The sequence below is a fragment of the Vulpes lagopus genome, chromosome 6 (genome assembly GCF_018345385.1).
Source record: "Vulpes lagopus strain Blue_001 chromosome 6, ASM1834538v1, whole genome shotgun sequence".
Classification (NCBI taxonomy): Eukaryota; Metazoa; Chordata; class Mammalia; order Carnivora; family Canidae; genus Vulpes; species Vulpes lagopus.
This window is the reverse complement of record NC_054829.1, coordinates 45,781,277-45,804,135: the sequence shown is the minus strand read 5'-3', so window position 1 is coordinate 45,804,135 and position 22,859 is coordinate 45,781,277. Positions and strand designations below refer to the sequence as shown.

Sequence of the window (22,859 nt, the reverse complement as noted above, 5' to 3'; positions counted from 1 at the left end):
TTGAATGAGAAAGACGCTGGTGGGAAAAGATCTACAAGAGATGACAGAAGGTGCCAGAGGGAGGAGAGAAAGCACTGAACACCAAATTAACACAGCAAATGAGGTATCATTTACAACCATCAGACTGGAAAAGGTGAACAAGATTCTTCATGCCCAGACTCGAGGGTGGAATAAGAAAATGGGCAGCTCCATTTGCTTTTGGAAGGATGGAATATTGGTGGAGACTTCCTGTAGGAAAATTTTGACAGGGTGCATCAAAGCTTTTAAAGATGATGGAATTTGATCCAGCAGCTCCATTTTGAAGAATCCATCTTAAGGGATGGATGAGGATTCAGTGATGTTAATGTAATGCAATGTAAAGATCCTATTTCTACCAGCAATAACATAGTGATATCTAAAATGTCTAACTAAATAAGGCAGTTGTTGAAATAAACCACAGCACATTTTTATCGTGGATTATTAAACAGCCATTAAAAATGTTAACATGGATCTATACTTATTACCATGGAAGGATAGTATGTGTGACCTACTGTAGAGTGAAAAAAGTTGGTTCTAAAAACATACGCATACTGTGGGGATCCCTGGGTGGCTCAGCTGTTTAGCACCTGCCTTTAGCCCAGGGCGTGATCCTGGAGTCCCAGGATCGAGTCCCGCATCGGGCTCCCTGCATGGAGCCTGTTTCTCCCTCTGCCTGTGTCTCTGCCTCTCTCTCTGCGTGTGTCTCTTATGAATATATAAATAAAATCTTAAAAAAAATAAAATAAAAATATATGCATGCTGTAATCTCATTTCAAAGTATTAGCATAGAAAAAATCATGAGGAATATATATACAGTAGCATATCAACCATGCCTATCCTGAGTTGGTGGTATTCTTTACCTTTTTCTATGTTTTCTGAATTTTTTGGACACTAATCAGGAATTAGTTGTATGGTTATTCCATTAGTAGAACAGAGAAAGCTTCTGCTGGTGGGTCAGCCAGCTTACCCTCATTACCAGTTCCCAGCTCCACAGCAGCCTCAGGGCAGCCTGGCTACAGCATGTTTAAGGTAAAAGAGGCAAATATATCTCCATCTTTTCTGTTAATATGGAAGTTAGCCAAGAATCCTTTAGAGGATATTTGGAAAACACTTGGAGTTAAATCATCTAGTGACCGCGAATAATTCATGGCAATAAACCTTCCTAAAACTCTACTATTAGGGAAAATCATTTTTGAAGGTCTCCCCATCAGAAATCCGGTCTGGCTGAGCTAAACCCTAGCAGGAAAGCTGGCAGGAGCTGTAGAAGCTGATGACCCTTCTCTCTTCTCCCCACCAACACATTTTAGATCATAGAATGCCTGCTAATTTCCAATTCAATTAGAAGTACTCCAGAGTGAGTGTTTGTTGACAACACCACCCAGGGGGAGCTGGAAGGGGTGGGCTGGCATTGCCATGGTGACAAGGCCTCCAAATACAGGATCCAGGTTGTGAGGCGGCAATGTTTGCTACAGGATCACTCTCCAGTCCCACACTGCTGCTTGGTCAGACCCCTGGGCCAGACAGGAAGTCAGGAGCCACTCTTCATGGTGCTGGGGAACTGGGTTACTCTGCCCTCCATGCTGCTCTGTGTCCCTTGAACAGGCCTGAGCCCTAGGCCCACAGATGGGAGCCACCTCCTCCTTTGCTACTTCTTCCCCTACCTTGTGGCCACTCAGGCTCCATATTGGACCCTATAGCCGGCCTCTTCCCTCTGTAGCACCTCAGCCCTTCTGTTGCTGTTTCAGTCCCAGAAGGCCAGGGCAGTGAGTGGTCAGGAGAGCACTGGGCCTGCTCTGTGCTCATGGTGTCCCGCTGGGTGACCCAGGCTGGGCCTGCCCAGTGTTGCCACTTCAGGGCTCCCTCCCTGTGGCTGCCCCAACTCATCAATCTGGAGGCCCCAGACCAGCACTGGCAGCAGTTTAACCAGAGTCTGTCCCCAGAGCAAATTTCTGGGAGCTCTGCCAGCTTGTGAAGAAAATCTGCTTTGTGAACGGGGGAAGAAGCCTCTTTTATACTTCTGCTAATCATGTTATTCACATAAGAGAGCTCTTCGTGCTTCCTTCCTTTCCCACAAGCCCCTGCTTGTCCAGGAGCCTTGAGGAGACCAGAGGGAAAAAGTGAACAGGTGGTGAGCGAGCGATTGTCCAAAATATGAAGGAAACAGTAAAATACACGTTCTGAGAAATGATTCCACTTCTCAGAAGGCTAAAGTATTTTAATAAACATACTTTCTCAGAACAGAATTTAAAAAAAATGTTTAGCCTTGACTGGAAAGTTTATTGTGGCCCATTATAAGCACTCTTCCCCTTCACAAAACAAATAGTAGCATGAGTTATGTCTTAAAAAGCAAACTGTAATTAATGGCTCTTGCCTGCAAGGTAGATTGCTCTGTGATGTCTCTAAGCTGGTTTGATTTTCCCTGCCTCGACTTGTCCCTTCACTTTTGTCCTTTCTCTCTCCTCTCATCCTCTTTCTTCTGTCCTCAGTCTTTTCCTTTCTTTCCTTCCCAGCGTTCCATATCGGAAAGAGTTAAGTAGAGACCCAACAGCTCATGTACAACAATAAAAGAATGAGACTTTTATGTTAAATCATATTTAAAAAGTCAAGATTAGATGAAAGAAAACCTTCAAGTAATGAGTTCAGGAAGTTAGGCACTTGACATCATTGTCCACCATTCTTCACAATGTTTATACAAGTCCTCACTTGAAATTACCGTTAGGGTTGATTTATAAGGTGTGTATGTGCACACACACAATCTGTGTATGTAAATTTTGTCCTTTCTTGATTATGTTCCTTCTTCCTTAGGTTGGGCTATAAATGACAAATTCTAAATAGGAAAAAAAAAATCACTCCAGAAGGACCAAGACTTGCCATCAATAACAATACACAGATATGTATATATTTTAAATAAGCCCTGAGGATGCTCCCAACAGAGACAGCCCAGAATTATTTTGTGAAAACTGAGCAGCAATGTTCGAGTCAGACCTAGCACCCAAAGTGGCCATTAGGGAAGATGGTTTTTCCTTTGGGTATATCAGCTCTGAAAAGTTGGATGCTGTTTATTTTTATTCAGCCTTGTGGTTGGGTAGGGAGCCTCCTGTGACAGGTGTGATGTGCACTAACATTTCTTGAGTGCATTCTCTGTGATATGCCAGGCTCTGTGCTGAGAATTTTATGGGCAATATCTCGTTTAATTCTCCCAACAGCCCTGTGAGAGAGCTGAGGCCTTGGGAACAGGTAACTGACCAGGATCACATGGCAGACCTAGGATTTGGGCCCTCTTTTCTGACTCATTTACCAAATCACCAACCTGAGGTGGGTTGTTTCCTTTATGCTCCTAACCCATCTGGTCATTTAGAGCATCAAAGAAGACACTGCATGGAAACATGGTAGCTGCTCAGCATTAAAGAAGTGAGTTTTCATGTCTGTTTTTGTACAGCTCTTTCTCCTTAGCCCTTAGTATTCTCATTACATATGTATTTTTTTCAGGAACTTCTCTATATTTTCCCTAAAATAATAATGACTTCTAAAAGATCCAAGAATATTTTACGACTACAGATTTTTGCGCTAGCCAGTGGCTTCCTTGGTAGATGTTTCTCACTTGCTTCATAAACAATATCTCTATAGAAAGATTTATTATTGGCCTACCATGAGCAGCATACATTGTTTTCTTTGTAAACCTTATAAGAAATCTTAGTACATACACATGCGATATTATGGCTTCACCAATTCCATCAAATATGCCTGCAGTTGGTCTTAACCAGAAGTTGGAAATCTTTCTTTCCTTTGGGAATTTACCTCCATGGCCAATACCTGAAGGATCAATCTTTGCTGCCTTCTTTAATTTTTGCATTTTCCCACAGGCCTTTGCAGTGACAGAATTATGTCTGACCTTTCTGTATGCGTGCCCTGCTCTATGCCTTCCTCCTTTCCTCTCTGCTTGGGATCCTCTTGAGAGTGTGCCTGGATCTTTTCTTTCTTTCTTTTCTTTTTTTTTTTTTTTTTAAGATTTTATTTGTTTATTTGATAGAGGGTGAGCAAAAGAGAGAGAGCACAAGCAGACCGAGGAGAGGCAAACTCCTCACTGAGCAGGGAGCCAGATGTGGGGCTTGATCACAGGACCCCAGGATCATGACCTGAGCCAAAGGCAGATGCTTAACCAACTGAGCCACCCAGTGACCCCAGATCTTCTCTTTCTTTTGGCTTTCTCCATGCACAGTAGCCCCAAGTGCATCTGCAGAGCTGGTTGGCAAAGACTGTAAACTTAGCTGCTTTATTCACTTGCAACTCTGTCTTAAGCCCCTCCAAGAAGCCCCACTACTTCTTAACCTACCTCCAGGTAGCTGTTTCCAGGTAAACATAGTAAATGAGAAACTGATATTCCTCCAACAGAATAGAGGCAGGGACAGATTTTAGAATCACTGACGATATTTGGTCTCTAACTATAGGTTGTTGGGTTTTCTTCTTATAAATCTTGGTGGTAGTTTTATTAACCACTTTCAAAAAAAAAAAAAGATTGTGACAGACTTAAATAAGATATCATACAGGCCAATGGCCATCAACTAATATAAAGAGGAAGGTAATTCTGATAATATGAGTAACAGCTTTGATCACGAAGATTCTTCTGGGTTGTGTGATATATCAGGATAACACATTTTAAATTGTAAGGGTCTAGGGGCACCTGGGTGGCTCAGTGGTTGAGTATCTGCCTTTGGGTCAGGTCGTGATTCCGGGGTCCTGGGATCAAGTCCTGCATCTGGTTTCCTGTGGGGAGCCTGCTTCTGCCTCTGGCTATGTCTCTGCCTCTCTCTGTGTGTCTCTTATGAATAAAAAACAAACAAACAAACAAATAAATAAATAAATTGTGAGGATATGCCATTATTAATGGGAAAGATGAATACCTTTTGTAGGTCATAGAACATATCACCTCATGAGCCATCAGTGTTTATGATTGGGTGATAGAATAATGTAAGAGATTAGGGAACCCCATATGTCATCATTTCATAGGTAGAAAAATCGAAACAGTAAGAAGTTTCTTGGGAGAGAAAAAAATTGGTTAAAAGCTAGGATTAATATAATAGTTCTTCTAATTAAGTGATAAATTCATTTTATTCTTTTCTTCTAGTATAACTTCATAGTGTATATATGCATAGGAATCATATGATCCTTTCTTTTTTTAATAAATTTATTTTTTATTGGTGTTCAATTTACCAACATACAGAATAACACCCAGTGCTCATCCCGTCAAGTGCCCCCCCCCCAGTGCCCGTCACCCATTCACCCCCACCCCCCGCCCTCCTCCCCTTCCACCACCCCTAGTTCGTTTCCCAGGGTTAGGAGTCTTTATGTTCTGTCTCCCTTCCTGATATTTCCCACACATTTCTTCTCCCTTCCCTTATATTCCCTTTCACTATTATTTGTATTCCCCAAATGAATGAGAACATACACTGTTTGTCCTTCTCCGATTGACTTATTTCACTCAGCATAATACACTCCAGTGCATCCACGTTGAAGCAAATGGTGGGTATTTGTCGTTTCTAATGGCTGAGTAATATTCCATTGTATACATAGACCACATCTTCTTTATCCACTCATCTTTCGATGGACACCGATGCGGACAAAAGGGAACCCTCTTACACTGTTGGTGGGAATGTGAACTGGTGCAGCCACTCTGGAAAACTGTGTGGAGGTTCCTCATATGATCCTTTCAATCACTTTAGTACTCTTTAACATAGTTCTAGAAATGAAGAACATTGAAGTTTAGATTTTGCCTCTATGGTAAACTCAGACACTAAAGTCTCGCCACTCTATCCTTTAAATGCCTCATCTCTAAGGGGTTTGTATGGAGCTGGGGGTGGTGGACAGATAATAATTACTCATGCCAAGGTGTTGTTGCAATTTAATTAATATTTATGAAGCACTTGGAGATCTTCAGATGAAAGGTGCTCATCCAAAGAACAATTATCTTATGATCTCTCTCATGTTCCTGCTCCAGGTTTTTTGGCCAAAGTGGAAGGGGTTAGTTAACCTAGAACTCTGGGAAGCTCTGCTACCAGAATTATGATGAAGCGTGTAGACATTAAGCTTGTCACCCCTTGTGCAGAGTGATGGTTTATTTTGGGTTGCTGAAATGCTGCTGCAAATCACTGTGTCCTCAGGAGACAATGTCATATCATCAATCAAGCCTGCCTCTGGGGAATTTTCTGTCTCAGCAACTCCTGTCCTTAAAGGGGGCTCACGCAAGGAAGGCACAGCCTCCTCCTGATAGTTGGTGTAATGATTCATTTTTTTCAAGATAGATAAAAGTCTTCAGGATGCAGCACAAATGGGGGAATTCCAGTAGCCACGGGGGAGAGAGATTGGGAGAAAGAACAGCCTCTATGTCCCCTGCTTGATCCCTCATTTTCAGAACCCACCCACTTCTGGTCATGTGGCCAAAATGAAAGAAAAGCAAAGATCGAGGCTCAGAAGTGAGGTGACTGGAGCTGGCATAGAGAGGGCTCCTCTCTTTGTTGCCACATTGTCTCCCGGGATTGGCCACAGCATTGCTGACCGCTAAGCACCTGGAGGGCCTCTGCTTCCTCCCAGCACTGGGCACTGATGTGTGCTGGAAAAGTAGCCAGCCATTCGCAGGCCACTGGGGAGGCTCTCTACCTGCACTCTAAAAATGAGGAGTGTCCAGTTCAGTTCTGCTCTGACAAATACAGTGAGTGGGTGGTGGTGCGAAGAGGACCTCTGCTAGACTTTTTCTAAGTGTCCCTACAGAACCAACTGTATCAGAATCACCTGAAGAATGTTCTGATTCTGAGGGCCTGGGACTCTGCATTTTAACAAGCTCCCCACGTTTCTCTGAACTAGCACAATACCCTGACCCACTCCTTGTTGAGACCAGTTTCACCTAAAAGTTTGATTCTAATAACCCAAACATGCTGGATATTCTGATCGCCTGAGAGGAGCCATCCCTGTCAGCTGGCATATCCGGTGGCTGCTACATCTTTTGAGAAAATGGCATGTAAATTACTCATCAGAGAATATTAAGGAATGGATTCCTTTGGCCGTCTTCTCAGCCCAAATCCACAATTCTGTAACATATTAAACACCTACTGCAAATACCCTATGCCAGGTCTTTCTTTGTAATGGCTGCTTTGGCTTTACAATGTAAAATCTGGTTGGCAAAGGCTCGGGCAAAAGCTCTTATGTTCCAAAGAAGCTGGTACTCATTTAATCAATGTTCTCAGCTACTTCCTGAATTTATATTTTTAAAATAAGGAGTACCTGTCTATCATCAGGAGCTTTTTCTAATGACCTGGAGTCAGGCCTGGGTATCAGCCATTTAAACAATAGCTTAGTCTTGACCTAGATTCAGGTGTATCTGAAGTTCTATGTTCTCAGCCTTTTGTTTATCCCCTGCCTTCCTCATTTATGCAAGTCTAGGCCCTGGCATTTCCCTGGCTGACACCAGGGAAAATGTGTCCCTAGTTCATTTCCCAGAGTTAGGAGTCTTTAGAGGGAGATCATTCTTAAAACACTTCTTCACCCTAGCATATTCTTTAAAAGTCATCTCTCAGTAGTTTTTAAGATAAAGTATTAATAAAAGCAGGTATTAAGACTATGATGACAAGAAGAGAAAGGAAGCAATATGAGATGTAAAATATGTGGGGTGGCTAGTTGTGGGTACTACTTTTTTTTCTAGTCTGTTTTCTCTCTCGTTAACCAATAGCAGAGTTTTCATGTGTACTCTGAGTCCCTGACCCTCTGATTCAACCATAGTGGTGTCCCTACCTCCCATCCTAGAACCTTGTTATGCCTGTTTTCTTAGTTGTGCTACAAAATGGAAACAGAGCCTTACCTCACACTCCCCCTCATTCAGTCCCTTCATTTTGTGGTCTAGTTCTGATAATGAAGCTCTCACTTTTGTCCCATTCCAAGTCACTCCACCCCACCCCTGTTCTCATCATCCAGATTTTAGCTCTGCCTTTGTTGCATCTCTTAAGTGCTGGTTCTGGGACATACCTTAGTCTTCTTCTACCACTTCTTCTACCATCTATCTTCAAGATAGATGAAGTCACCCCTTGTGCCTGTCTCTGACTAGGCCCTTTGCCCAGTAGCAGGGCCTGTGTTCTCCATCTAAGTTTTTCTTAAATTTTGAGGGAGTGAGAAAGAGCACACGTGCATGTGTGCACTTGAGTGGGGTGGGGGTGGGGGTGCAAAGGAGGGCAGAGGAAGAGGGAGAGAAGCAGACTCCCTGCCCGGCTAATGCTGAAATCATGATGCTCAGACAACCCTGAGATCATAACCAGAGCTAAGATCAAGAGTCAGATGCTAAACCAACTAAGCCACTCAGGCGCCCCTCTCCATCTTTTGATATGCCACTGTCTGACTGCCTGAATTTTAGTATATCTGCTGTCCAAATTCTCTATGGCTGGGCCCCACCTACCTATTGAGCCTCTACTTCTAGAATAACTGGTGATCCATCTGTAGGGAGGTATTCATGCTCCCTGGACATGGTATCTTGGTCTGACAGCATCTCCACTATCACTTGGACCTACCTCCCACCATCTGTCTTAACCTTAATAGTAAATTTGCTCCTCCTTACTGCATGGTCTTCAGTGTTCAGTTCTAGTCAGGATATCAACTGCTTGAAATAGGCAGCCAATGACACAGAGAGATGGTTGTCAGGAGACAGAGTAGCTGAGTTGCTACTCATGTTTCCAAGGAGACCCATCCCCTTTATACGCAAGTAACTGCATTAAAGAAAACCATCAGGGAGGCTAAATTTTTACCATTAAATAGCATAAAATCTCTTTACTGAGAGCCTAGGCAGTGGAGTTTGAGGAAATGCCAATTGCTAATACAAATAGAATGTGAGAAGCTTTAGACCAGCAGAGCCTTAAGTATCAGGAGGCTGGGATACTTCAAAGCAGCGACTGCTGTAATGCTTTTGACTCATGGGTGACACTTTCTAACCTTCTAGGAGGTCACTGTTCTGATCACCACTCTTAAACATCAGGGCTGTTTGGCTGCTGTGCATCTTAACTTCATCTTTTAGCCCTGAGCCAGGCTGCACTATTGGGGAGATGGGAAAGTGCTCATCTCTGGGAGAGAACATGGAAGTTTCCCCCCTGCCAAAGGTTTGGCTACTGGTCAACCCAGTGCCATGGATTCCCCCCTCTAAGGACTAAATTCAGCTATTATGTATCCCAAGATACCCTCTTAAAAAAGCAAAATGTGTTCCACTTGAGTAATAGTTCCTCAATTTGCAGGAACTGGATTTTAGGTTAACTGTTTGCCATCCAGGCAGTTAGACACAGGGCCCATTTACAGGGGATTAGTAGGAGAAAAGAGTGTAGGCATGTACTTATTCAGGTGTCCACTCAGGAATACAGCTCAGGAATAGAAGACATCAGAGATGGAAAGGGGCAGGGTAACCAGAAGCCAACACACAAACTGGAACCTCCAGATGCCTTCAAAAAGAAGCAGGGTGAGGATGTGTGTGTGTGTGTGTGTGTGTGTCTTTGAGAATGAGGTAAAATACTAGCTTTCATTTGTCTATATTCATAACTCTTTAGATCCTTGTCATCTTGGGTGTGTAAAAAAAATTAGAAAGTGCTTGTGTTTCTCTAAATACAGACAAAATGGACATATTCTTAGTCTCATAAATATGAAAAGCTGTGGGCTTAGAACTTCATGTGTTTATTTTTTGATGGCACTTAGAATAAAATGTTCCAAATTTAACATTTAACAGAGAACAAACAAACTAACCCATTATGCAAATGGTATTATGGTTGGAGAGTCCGTAGGCAAAGGAAGATAGATGTATTTATAATTGCATTTTAATCTTCTCCACTGGAAACAATTCCTTGTCTGTTTTAAGTTGATGCCAATCTGAACTGAGAGATGGTGACTTAAATTTAGAACTTGGTCAAGATGGCTATCAATTGCTTTAACTATAAAAGATCTTGCAATTTTGTCTCCAAATTGCAATGTCATTTATAATTCCCTTTGTCATTACAGATAGATGTTGTGTTATAAAAGACTGAATGATGAGCTTTGTTGCATACTTTAATTATTATTTTTGTCATGAAAAATGCCTAAAATTTGAAACTGGGAAATAACAGGGGCAATTAAGGAAACAATCTGTAACTGATGTACTCATCCCTCTAAATTACATTTTCCAATAGTTATTTATAAAAGTTGACCAATCCAGTTTGGCTGCTTCCTTACATATAAGACCATAACTCTCCCCTGAGGAGTTTGTGGTCAGTCACTCTAACAGCATTAATGAGTTTTCCAATCCAGACCAGCTGGAATCAGAGCTCTAAAGTACTTTATTTTGAGCAAAGAATATACTACATGTCACATAGATATGAAAATTCTTAATGAACCATTAATAAAGAGAGTGTTTATCTTTCACATAGCTATTATAGAGGCCAATAAGAATATAGAAATATAGCTGTTGGAGAAAGAGAGATTAAGTTGTATTTTTCTTGGTCATAGCTCTCAACCATTGGCAGGGATGATAGAATCTCAAATTTTGCCCGGTGACCCAGCCACAGTCCTTGAATTTTCCTTCCTTTAGACCCAATTATGAAGCCTACAATTACACCATTGTCATTGAGGCAGAGGCAGACATACTTTACCTTCTGCAAAGCAATGGCCTGAAAATGTCATCCTGTTACAGTAGTAATGTCTAGCCATAGTCATGGTTGCCACTGAAGATTTTTCCCCAAATGCAAGCTGGTTTTCTAGTATGTCTTGATGTGATAGCTCACAGAGGTGATGAATAACTCTGTGGAGCTCCTCCCAAGTTCCTGTCTACAACTATCAAGCACCATTGTCCTACAAGCATAGCAAGACTGAAATTTCTGAATAGATGTGCCTCAGCTAAGGAGTTCCTCTTGGACAGGTAAAATCTAAAAAACAATTATGGGAGCTTCATCTGTGTAAAAGAAAAAAAAGTCAGTTCTGCATGTTCCGGCTAATTTCTTATAAAGTAGGGTTTGTATAGAAAAAAAAATTTGAGGGTTCACAGAATCCAAGGAGCATGATTTCCAAGGAGGTCATTCCTATGGAATTAGGTGAAGCCTTATATCAAAGCTTTATTTTATTTATTTTTTTAATTAATTAATTTATTTATGATAGTCACACAGAGAGAGAGAGGGGCAGAGACACAGGCAGAGTGAGAAGCAGGCTCCATGCACCCGGAGCCCGACGTGGGATTCGATCCCGGGTCTCCAGGATCGCGCCCTGGGCCAAAGGCAGGCGCCAAACCGCTGCGCCACCCAGGGATCCCTAAAGCTTTGTTTTAAAAATTGAGTTTTCCTTAATACTGTTGAGAGCATACCATGAAGATACACTATGATAAGGATAATTTATTTCCTTTCATGACACAAAAAGGGATATTATTTAAAAATTAAGAGGAAAAGAGAAATGTAGATTTAGATATACCATCCATGGCACCCCATCAAGTAAGGGGGTTGCCCTCCAAGGGCAGCAAAAAAGAATATTAGAATCCAGCTAGTCTTTTTTTCTATTAAGTAGCTGTAAGATCTTGGGCAAGATACTTTCATTCTGTGAACAACATTTCCAACTCTATAATGTGGAAGTATATTGATACTAATATCTCTTGTGGCTACCTCCCAGGAGTATTGTAAGGATCCAATAAGAAAAGGATATGAACCTGTTTTATAAACTGTACTAAATAATATGTGTTAGAGTAGTAGTCATTTTTCTTCTTATTAATCATATCTCTGATATAATATAAGAAGAAACTAATTTCCTTGTGACCCTTCTCATTTTTGGGGGTCCCATGTATTTTCTCCTGCTTTGGGAAATTTTAACTTAGGAATCAAAATGATAGAAGCCTCAATCTGAGTAGTAACTGATTTCCTAGCTAGGATCCTACTGGGAGATCTGGTTTTCTTTATTGCTACCATAGCATGATTTTCTCTCGATTGGCTGTAGCTATTTGGTTATAGCTTTCCTATTATAGAAAACACTCACATTATAGAAAACATAGAAAACTAGGCAAACCAGCTTTCTCTGACACTTCATTCATGCATGCTTGCATACAATCATTCACACATTAACTACATTAATAAATACCTATATGCCAAGCACTGAGCACAGGAGAATGAATAAGATTCCTATCCTCAAGATGGCTTGTTGTTCCATTAAGAATAAACTAAAAGATTTGATATATGGTACACTAGGAATTTCTTGCTTTTCTGTTACAAGGCTTGGCATACGGTACATTTTAACAAATATTTCTAAAATAAATGAATGAAACACAGGCCGCTAGTCTCCTTAGAAGAAAGGACAAACTCATTGGGTTCTGGTTTTGAGAGCCAAGGAAAGGCTTGAGTATTCTAAGTCAATATATCAAAGATTTCTACTCTTGAAATCTAGAACAGACTCAACTTTTAAATTACTTTTTCAATGAAACAAGGTCATGGTGACCCTTACACTGAGATGAAATAATGTACTCCTTGCTGACTCATTCTGTAAAATGAAGAAGACATTCTGTGGAGAAGTATTGGGAAGAAAGGAAAGGAATGAAGATAGTCACTGAGGCAGAGACTCCTGGTAGCACAAAATTTGGAGAGTTATATCATTGGTGAATCTTACGCTCGATAATCCCTGGGATTCTTTGCCACAGATACATTAGCAATCACTCTGAAATAGGCAGCATGAGTGACCTTGGCACAGCATTTTAAGAGAAACTCACTATACTCATTAGCAAAGTTTACTTGTAAACAGATATGCCTACCATGTTCTGTGGATTGGTATTGTCAAAAACATCTACTTTTTTGAGAGACTGCATTAAGAAGATGAAAAGGCAAAGCACAAAATGGGGGAAAATATTCACAAAACATATGTCTGTCAAAGGATTTGTCTTCAGATATATGAAGATGTTTTATCACTAACCAATACAAAGACAGTGAATTTAAAACTGGGCAAGAGATTTGACCAAATATTTCATCGAAGAAATCTGTGAATGGCCACTAAACACATTTGAAACATTTTAACTTCATTGGTTATCAGGAAAGTACAAATTATATACCACAATACACCCACCGGAATGGCTAAAATTGGATAAGATGTGGAGCAAGTGCCCTCATACACTGCTTATGGGAATGTAAATTGGTGCAACCACTTTGGAAAAGAGACAGTTTCTTATAAAATTAATCATATGTACCCTATGGCCCAAGAACCTGACTTTTAGGTAATTTACTCAATATAAATGAAAATATATGTCTGCACAAATATTTACATTTGAATGTTCACAGCAGCTTTTTTTTTTTTAAATCTTATTTATTTATTCATGAGAGACACACAGAGAGAGAAAGGCAGAGGGAGAAGCGGGCTCCATGCAGGGAGCCCAACATGGGACCCAATTCCGGGTCTCCAGGATTATGCCCTGGGCTGAAGGTGGTGCTAAACCGGTGAGCCACCCGGGCTGCCAGTCACAGCAGCTTTATTCTTAATAGCCAAAAACTAGAAACAACCCACATGTCCATCAAGAGGTAAATAAACATACAAAGTGTGATATATGCACAAATGGAATAAAATCCAGTGTTTAAAAGCAATGTACTATTTATGCAGCAACAAGGATAAATCTCAAAAATATTATGTCTATCAAAAAATACAGACACAAAAAATGTACACTTTATGATGCCAAAAAGATAAATCTAACCTATCATGATAGAAAGGAGATCAATGGTTATCTGGGGCTGGGGGTGAGGAGGATGTTGTTACAAAGAGAGCTGAGGAAACTTTTGGAGGTAATACAAATGTTCTGTGTCCCTGACTGTAGAGGTAGTTGAAGACATAAACTTTTGATGGAACTGTATACTAACATAGGTACATTTTACTGTATGTAAGTTAGAGTACTAAAAGGTCTATTTAAAAAACTGACATGAGGGATCCCTGGGTGGCGCAGCAGTTTAGCGCCTGCCTTTGGCCCAGGGCACGATCCTGGAGACCCAGGATCGAATCCCACATCAGGCTCCCGGTGCATGGAGCCTGCTTCTCCCTCTGCCTATGTCTCTGCCTCATTCTCTCTCTCTCTCTCTCTGTGACTATCATAAATAAATAAAAATAAAAATAAAAAACTGACATGATACATAAATGTACTAAAGTAGAACTATGAGGCACAGTATTTATATTATGAACAATTCATAGTAAAGTAGGTACCTTTACTAGTAGAATGTAAGAGCTAAAATAGGGTTGGAGTGCGTAATTTGAAGGAAGTGTTACTTGACTGTTCTTTTAATAATCATACTGATATGTCTCAGATGAAACAAAATGCATTTGAATCTTCAGGAAAAATGTACATATTTATGGATTTTATCTTCCAGTAGAAGTATATAGTCTTAAAAACAAGGACTGCTGTCATTTTTATTTAAATTTAGAAAAGAATTTGGAAGAGAAACACTGATTTATTGATAGAGGTGGGCAGGTTAAGAAACTTAAATTCAAACAGCCCGGCCAAGAAGTAGGTCTTAAGCTCAGCCAAAAGGAGGAGGAGGAAGAGGAGGCAAAAAGAGCCTTGCAGGAGCCAACTGTTTTGAAATTATAAATTTTCACTAAAGAGATGCTGTGATATGATGGATTAGTCTCCCAGGGATGCCAAGTTCAATGAATTGCTCTGTGTACTTTGTAGACACAAATCCCAGGTTTGGCCCCATTTACTCCTTTTCTTTCCCCTGGAATATATCTTGGGTCTAAGCCTCACGTCTCTTCTATAGAAAACTCTGAAACGCCTTCACTCAGAGATGAGCCAGTCAAAGACAGAGACCCATGACCTACCTACCTTCCTTCCTGGGCTCCTAACATCGTAACTGGCATGTGGGAAGCTTATATATATTGTAAAATGAAATGATCAGTTCTGAAATTCTGTTTCTCTACTTTCCTTTAACTGACCAAGACAAGTTTGTGAAGAGCAGAAGTGGTATTTATTTACTGTAAATGCTTATCTCTGGACAAATCATATTTTTGGTCCCATCTGGATTAAGCCCATTCATGTATATAGACTTTTCTCTGAGCAGTACAGAGAACTGACTTAACATGGAATTGAAATTGTGGAGTGTAAAATGAATGCGTTTAACTGTAGTAGTCATTTTAAATGTACTAGGATTAAAGGTCATTTAAATGACTCATCTACAGAAATTTAAAGTGAAAAGATGACATTCTTAATTTAGCTGTTCCTTAGATTTGTTCTTTAGCAGAATTTTAAAAGTGGCTTAAACACACCTCAGACTGATTTATTCAAGACCACTCATCAAATCAAAAATGGATTTGTATATAAAACGTCTTATTTCTAAATGCCAGAAAATAATCTGGTCTTAACCTCAAAATTTTAGGTTATGAATGACATGAAAACAGTATCATTTTTAGTTACAGATTTTACATGTAGCTATTTTTATGTAAATACATAAATCCAGAGAGCAGGGATAGGGTAAAAGAACAAAATGATGAGCAATTTAAACTTAGCCTTTGCAGATAGGCTTTACATTTTTCAATTAGCTTTGTCGTTTAGATTTCTGGCCACCATATTTCTGTTATAAAATCCCATGGCACCATGTTTTGGGAGTAGTAGCACCATAATGAGAATCCCTGTTTTCCTTTTTATGTTTTTAGAAAGTGCTCTAGGAAATAGAGCATGAATTTAAAATCCAGTCACACATATCTGCACCTCAGCATCATCCTAAAATCATAGGTTTGACAAATTTCCACAAGTGTGCCCCTTTGAGGATTTAGAAAGAGAATGCTACCCTTCCCCAGATTGAAAATACTTTCTATTCCAGAAATTTCTCCAGCAACTAGAGAAAATTAGATTTGGCCTGAAGGATCAGACCAAAAAGAAATCCTGCTGTGGGCAAAGTTAAAATATAGTAGAAATTGAAAATGCAATATGTAATATAAAATTTTATGTACAATACTTCAGCAGCATGTGTACCCAGATTAAAAAAATACAGGAAGATTAGCATGGCACCTGTGCAAAGATGACATGCAAATTCTTGTATGCTTTTCATTTTACAAAAATAGAATTTATAGATTTGATCTGCGTAGGATAAAAATTATACAGAAATACAAACACAATATAAACAGTAATTATCTTGGGGAATTAGGACTACAATTTTGAAACCTCTCTGTATTTTAAAAAATGTTCTGCAGTAAGGGTGTAAAAATTCATAATCAACAAAAAGAAAATGAGCATTTAAACACAAAATGATATGTTCATTCAAGCTATTTGACTACCTGAGTTTATTCATTCATTTTTAAAGGTTTATTTCTTTATTTCAGAGAGAGAGAGAGCTTGAGTGTGAAGGGTAGAGGGGAGAGAGAGAGAATCCCAAGTAGACTCCATGCTGAGTGGGGAGTCTATCATGGGACTTGACCTCACGACCCTGAGATCATGACCTAAGCCAAAACCAGGAGTCAGATGCTTAACCAATTGCATCACCCAGGTGCCCCAGCTACCTAAATTTAAAAGCAGAGTTGACAAAAAGTGAATTAAAAACAGTTTTTAACCTTTCATGCCTTAGAGAAATGACTTTCTAGTTATTTCTCTTTTAATTCTAGTATAGTTAGCATAGTGTTATATTAGCTTCAGGTGTATAATATAATGATACAAATGTGAAAAGATGCTCAACATCACTCATCATCAGGGAAATGCAAATCAAAACCACAATGAGATATCACCTCACACCTGTCAGAATGGCTAAAATCAGAAACACAAGAAACAACAAATGTTGATGAGGATGTGGAGAAAGAGGAACCCTTGTGCACCATTGGTGGGGATGTAAGTGGGGCAAGCTAGTGCAGCCACTGTGGAAGCCAGCATGGAGGTTCCTCTCAGGCTTATTTTTATTTTATTTTTCCTTTTTTTCTTTTCTTTTTTAATGTTTTATTTATTTATTACTTATTTATTATTTAAATTCAATTAATTGACATATAGTGTATTGTTTTAGAGGTAGAGGTCAGTGATTCATCAGTTGTAAATAACACCCAGTGCTCATGACATCTCATATCCTCCTCAGGCTTTTTAAAAAGGTTTCTCTCTTCACATAATGTTACACTTCTTGCTGCTTAATTTTAACCCTTAGAATATCTCATCCTGGTGGCTCTCCCTTCCTCTTGCCTCTTCCTTTTGTGCTCATTGCATTACAGTCACTGACCTCATTACTTTCAGCTCATCTTACACTTCTTCTGGACTATTCACACACCCTCCCAGACACTTGCTTTATTTTTTTAAGATTTTATTTATTTATTCATGAGAGTCAGAGAGAGACAGACAGACAGACACAGGCAGAGGGAGAAGCAGGCTCCATGCAGGGAGCCTGATGCGGACCAATCCCTGGTCTCTAGGATCAGGTCCTGGGCTGAAGGTGGCGCTAAACTGCTGAGCCACCTGGGCTGCCCCAGACACTTGCTTTAAAGGGAAGTCATAAAGTAGAAAAGATTTATTATTTTTGTTCTTTTTTTTAAAAAAAAGGTTTTTATCCATTTACTTGAGAGAGAGAGGGAGAGGGAGAGTATGAAGGGAGAGAGGGGCAGAGGGTGAAGCAGACTCCCTGCTGAGCAGGGAGCCCCATGTGGGGCTCCATCCTATGACCCCATGATCATGACCTGAGCTGAAGGTAGATGCTTAACCAACTGAGCCACCCAGGCGCCCCTATTCTTGTTCTTTTAAGAGAAGATCACATGCATCACAGAGAGATTCTCTGATAGGCACAGATTCTGCCTTCAGGAAGTTGAGTCTTTCGAAGATGGTTGAGTAAATACAAAAGTGCAAGTGGATATTATAAGCATCATGAGAGGGTGAGCTCAGAGTCCTATGGAGGACAAGGAAGGGGTCAAAAAGAAAGCTAAGAAGGAGGCGTCTTTTCTGAGACCTGCAGGACAAGAGGAGTGGGCGGTGTGTTTTGCACATATAGTAAGCCATAAGCTGTGAGTTGATCTTCCCCCAGCTTTGTCCCTGCTCTTAATAGAGACTGTCCTCTGTAGACTGAAATGGATAGTTAAATGGTTGTCTACAAACCAGACTGTCAAAGAGGCACACTGGGTGTTATATGCCACTGATGAATTATTGAACACTACATCTGCAACTGATAATGTACTATATGTTGGCTAACTGAATTTAAAAAGAGAGAGAGACACACACACTAGAGAATAAGTACTTTGAGTTCAAGCAGTGATTTTCTTCAAAAGGCAGAGCAGCTCCTGTGCCTTGTTTGTCCCTTTCACCCTTATCCCTAAGTGCCTTGGACTTCCAACTGCCACCACTTCTTTATTTGAAGACTTCCTCTGGTGCCTGGAGCCTACTTTGTCCCATATGACATAGGCAAGAATGTTAGGGAATTAATGTCCTGCAGAAGCAGTCCACCACCATAGCCGATAGGAATTGGGACACAAATACCCTGGCTCCCTGGCTCCTTGCAGGGATGCCTCTGAGATGTGTGTTTCCCCAGAAATAAGCTCTGGTCGCCCATAGTGATAACTGCCTTTCCTTCCCTGTCACCTTATGGTACTTTCTTCATCTTCCAAGTAAGCTTCTCTATAAACCTCAAATCAGGGGCTCCTGGGTGGCTCAGTGGCTGAGCGTCTGCCTTTGGCTCAAGTCGTGATCCCGGGGTCCTGGATTGACTCTGACATTGGGCTCCCCGCAGAGAGCCCGCTTCTCCCTCTGCCTGTGTCTCTGCCTCTCTCTCTGTGCCTCTTATGAATAAATAAATAAATAAATAATCTTAATAAAATAAATAAACCTCAAATCTTTGCTGCAGCAACTGTGTCTGAAGGAACCCAAATTAAGATTCATGACCAAAGCACATTTGCAAACAAACAAAGTGTCACTTCTTAAATTGTCTCTACACTCCCTTCACTCTTCATCTGGATACTCTCCCTCTGTATGCATGTCTCTATCACAGCACTCAGCTTACCACTCGCTTGCTGCTCTGCCTCTCCCTTTGAATTGTAAGGGTTTTGAGACCATGGATTATGTCTCTCATCTCTCTATTTCCAGGACTTCAATAAATACTTGCTAAATGGATTTCCTGTGAGCTTTGCAATCATTGTCCAGGGCAAATGTCTCGGTTCAGGATATTTTACAAAATGCCTGGTGAGAGGGACAAGGTGAATGAATCTGGAGAATGTTCTGGAAGAGAAGCAACCTGGAAAACTTTAACACAGTAAAATTTAACCCCTGCACATGCATTACTGTGCTTCAACTTCCCTGTCTCTAAAGTGAGGATTAAGTAACACATGCCATGATTTAGTGTCGGAAAAGTGCTTTGAAACTTCGGTGAGGCTCTATATGATTAAAATAGTAGCCACTGTTCCATCATTTAAATAATCTCATTGGCAAAGACCATGCATTAATCATCACAGAGGAGTATTTTTATAGTCACTGAACATCTTTCATCTGAGAACATCACCATGGTTTATAAACATTAACTCGGTGTATTCCTCATGACAACATGCAGACTGGTCCTTTACATGAATTGATAAACCAAGGCCTGAAAGAGCTAAACAGCTTGTTCCAAAACATCCAGAGTTGGGGCAAGAAACAGGTCACTATTAGGAGAGTTAGTAATCAAGAGATAGCCCTATGTAAATATTTGGGTAAATGAGGCAAAGTAGATCAGATAGGCAGACCCTTAAGGAAAATAGCTCTTTCTCCTTTCTCTGCAGCCTATAGAAGATGGGGTATCTAGAAAAATCTCCACGGACTAACAGGTTTCATGAATTATGAAAATGCTACAAAATATTTAGCAGTTGCTTTATGCTGAGCAGCTATTCTGTGCATCCAAGGATCCCCATTCAAATGTCCCCATGTATTTTATGCTCCTGACAATAAAAATAACTGTACCTTCCAGTCAGATAAAGAGGGAAGGCTGTTGTACCTTGAGAGAAGACAGATGGGTGAGGCATACGTTCGGACGGCTTCCATTACAGTAAAATATGATCCCTCGGTCTCAGCATCTGTTCTGCAAATGTAGTGGGAACCTTTCATCAAGATTCGGTGGCAGGTTCACTGGTCAGCAGTGGCCAGTTCCTCTTGCTTATGCCCTGGTGTTGGCAAGTGAATTCCAACTTTGGCCAGTGGATCACCAGCCAAGAGGTGTGAGTGCTTTGTGGCTTACAGACACCAGCGTTGTCTCTCCCCAGCTGATCCTCAGCAAGTGCCAGTGTCAGTAATGTGATACGATCATGTGATACACAAAGCACTAGGAACACTAGAAAACTGGCAGATTCTCAGCTCTATCTGCTGTGTGGCTTTGGGAAAATCACTGTATCTTTCTGTTTTTCAAGCCCTCAGCTAAGTAGGAGTTTTAGCCAGATCTGTAATTCTTCATCTACAACACAAAACCCCTTCTGAGGAGATTTCTCAGAAGCCACTAAAAGGGACCCTTGGCAGAGCGCCAAGGTCCCCAACCTAGCTACAACCAACTGCCTCACTTTTTTTCCCCTCTTTTTTATATTGAGTGTCCATGAAGATTGCAATTGGGAGAAAAGGGAAAAAGGAAGGCTGTTTCTTACTCCAAAAATTTTTTTAGGAGTTTGAAAATCACTGGTCCTGATAACTGCTTTTCCTAACTTTGAAAACATAAAAGAAATCATTAGATAGTTCTGATAAACTATGATTCTTTTCCAGTAGAGCAGAATGGAATTGAATCAGGTCACTGCAGAGAGAGACCTGCCAGCAAAACCAGTCAGGTGGTCGAGGGGCATCCAAGAGGCTTTGTGGAGTCAACGCTCTCACTGCCACCGCTGCCCACTTGCCAGAAGGGGCTCAGCTGAACTTTCCCACCAAAGGGTGCTGCTTTCTCACACTACACAAGCACCCCTACCTCTTCTCGTATTCAGAAACTTATAACAAGCCCAAGTCATGTTTCCTGAGACACACAGAAGTAATAGCGTGTCTCATGGGACATGCTGGTGGAATAGCCCACAGATGTAGGAACGTGTTGTTTTGTATTTCTCTTCATGCCTTTCCTCTAACTGGGAAAGAAAACAAGCACTGTGAGTGCCTGAAGGCACAAAGCACATTAATTTTGATACTAAATTCCTTGGGCTTGGGACACTTGGGTGGCTCAGCAGTTAAGCGTCTGCCTTCGGCTCAGAGCGTGATCCTGGAGTCCCAGGATCGAGTCCTGCGTCAGGCTCCCTGCATGGAGCCTGCTTCTCCCTCTGCCTGTGTCTCTGCCTCTCTCTCTCTCTCTCTCTCTCTCTCATTGTGTCTCTCATGAATAAATAAATAAAATCTTAAAAAAAAATAAAAATAAATTCCTTGGCCTTAAATCCTAGATTCTATACTTATTCATTCTTTGGCCTTGGACAAGTCACTTAACTTCTCTATGTTATTTTTACACATGTTTAAAGAAAATAGGAACAATGATGACAGCAACAATAACACCCACCTGCCTTTCAGGAATATGACAATTAGAGTTAATATGCATTAGTGCATGGGAAGTACCTTCCATTTAAGAAGCGCTCGGGGAGCACCTGGGTGGCACAGTTGGTTGAGTGCCTGACTCTTGATTTCAGCTCAGGTCATGATCTCAAGCCCCACATGGAGCCCCACGTCAGGCCCTGTGCTCAGCAGGAAGTCTGGGATTCTCTCTCTCTTCCTCTACCCCAACCCCTCCCCTTACGTGCTGTCTCTCTCAAATAAATGAATCTTTTTAAAAAAGCACTGCAGAACACTGAGGGGGGCACTTGACAGGATGAGCACTGGGTGTTATTCTGGATGTTGGCAAATTGAACACCAATAAAAAATAAATTTATTATTAAAAAATAAAATAAAATAAACTATAACAAGATTTTTATAATCTAAAAAAAAGCACTGCAGAAGTGTAAAATACAAATGCACACACATGCATATACACACGTAAATGTGTCATTATATATACAATATATATAGAGAAATATATTAAAAATATATTTTGTACATAAATAAACAAAATTTTGGTATTTTTAATATACAAGCTCTCTCTATAAAATATATTTATATAAATTCTTATTTATTTATTTACACACACGTGCACAAAGAGCTAAGATATTGGACCAGGCATTTTTATCAATGTTGTTACTGTGTATGTATCTGTATATTTATTATACACTTATTAGCAATCACTCCATGCTTATGGATGAGGAAAAAGAATTGAATTTCCTCTCCAAGCAAGCAGTAGGTGTCTAATTGAAGGTTTGGTTTCCTAGTCCCAGCATCTCAGCACAGATCACTCTACATGGAGAGATGCACGTCTGAAGCATCTCACCTGGCAAAGGCACCTGGCAGCCATAGCTCATAATGAAGAACCCACACCATCAATTTTACTCTTTCTTCTAGTTAAAAACGCACCTTTCCTGTGACTGGAACAAATGCCAGACCACAGGATCTAAGAGAGATTTACCCGCTTATTCCCAGCTTTGCGACGAGATGCCTTGGGTGGGCCACCTGGCTACAGAGAGCCAAGCCTGCAGCGATGTGCCCGAGTCAGCGCCTACCAGCTCAGGAGAGCCAAATGTCACGTTCAGGAATTTTGTGCGGCAGTTGTTAAACACAGCCACTCTTAAAAATTAAATTATGTAAACTTGCAATTACATAAATTATATTCTAAACAAAGGTAGTGAATACTCAACACATCATGTTCTAATTATTTCGCTATGTATTACTGCTCTGCGTGCCCCGGGGGTGGCATGCAGCTACTGCAGATGGCAGGCGTGCTATGTAGCCGTGTGCTACTGCATAGCTCATCCCGGCTCCGTCTTTAGTGGTGTCACACTGGAAGCTTCACCTTGCTGTGGTGGGAATGTTTATTCTACGGAAACTAGCA

The 22,859-nt window shown here is 40.7% G+C and overlaps 1 pseudogene; it reads left to right on the top strand.

Annotated features, from left to right (window-relative positions):
• Positions 1-15,958: 15,958 nt before the first annotated feature.
• On the top strand, positions 15,959-16,059 carry LOC121494020 (annotated as a pseudogene).
• The last annotated feature ends 6,800 nt before the right edge of the window (positions 16,060-22,859 follow it).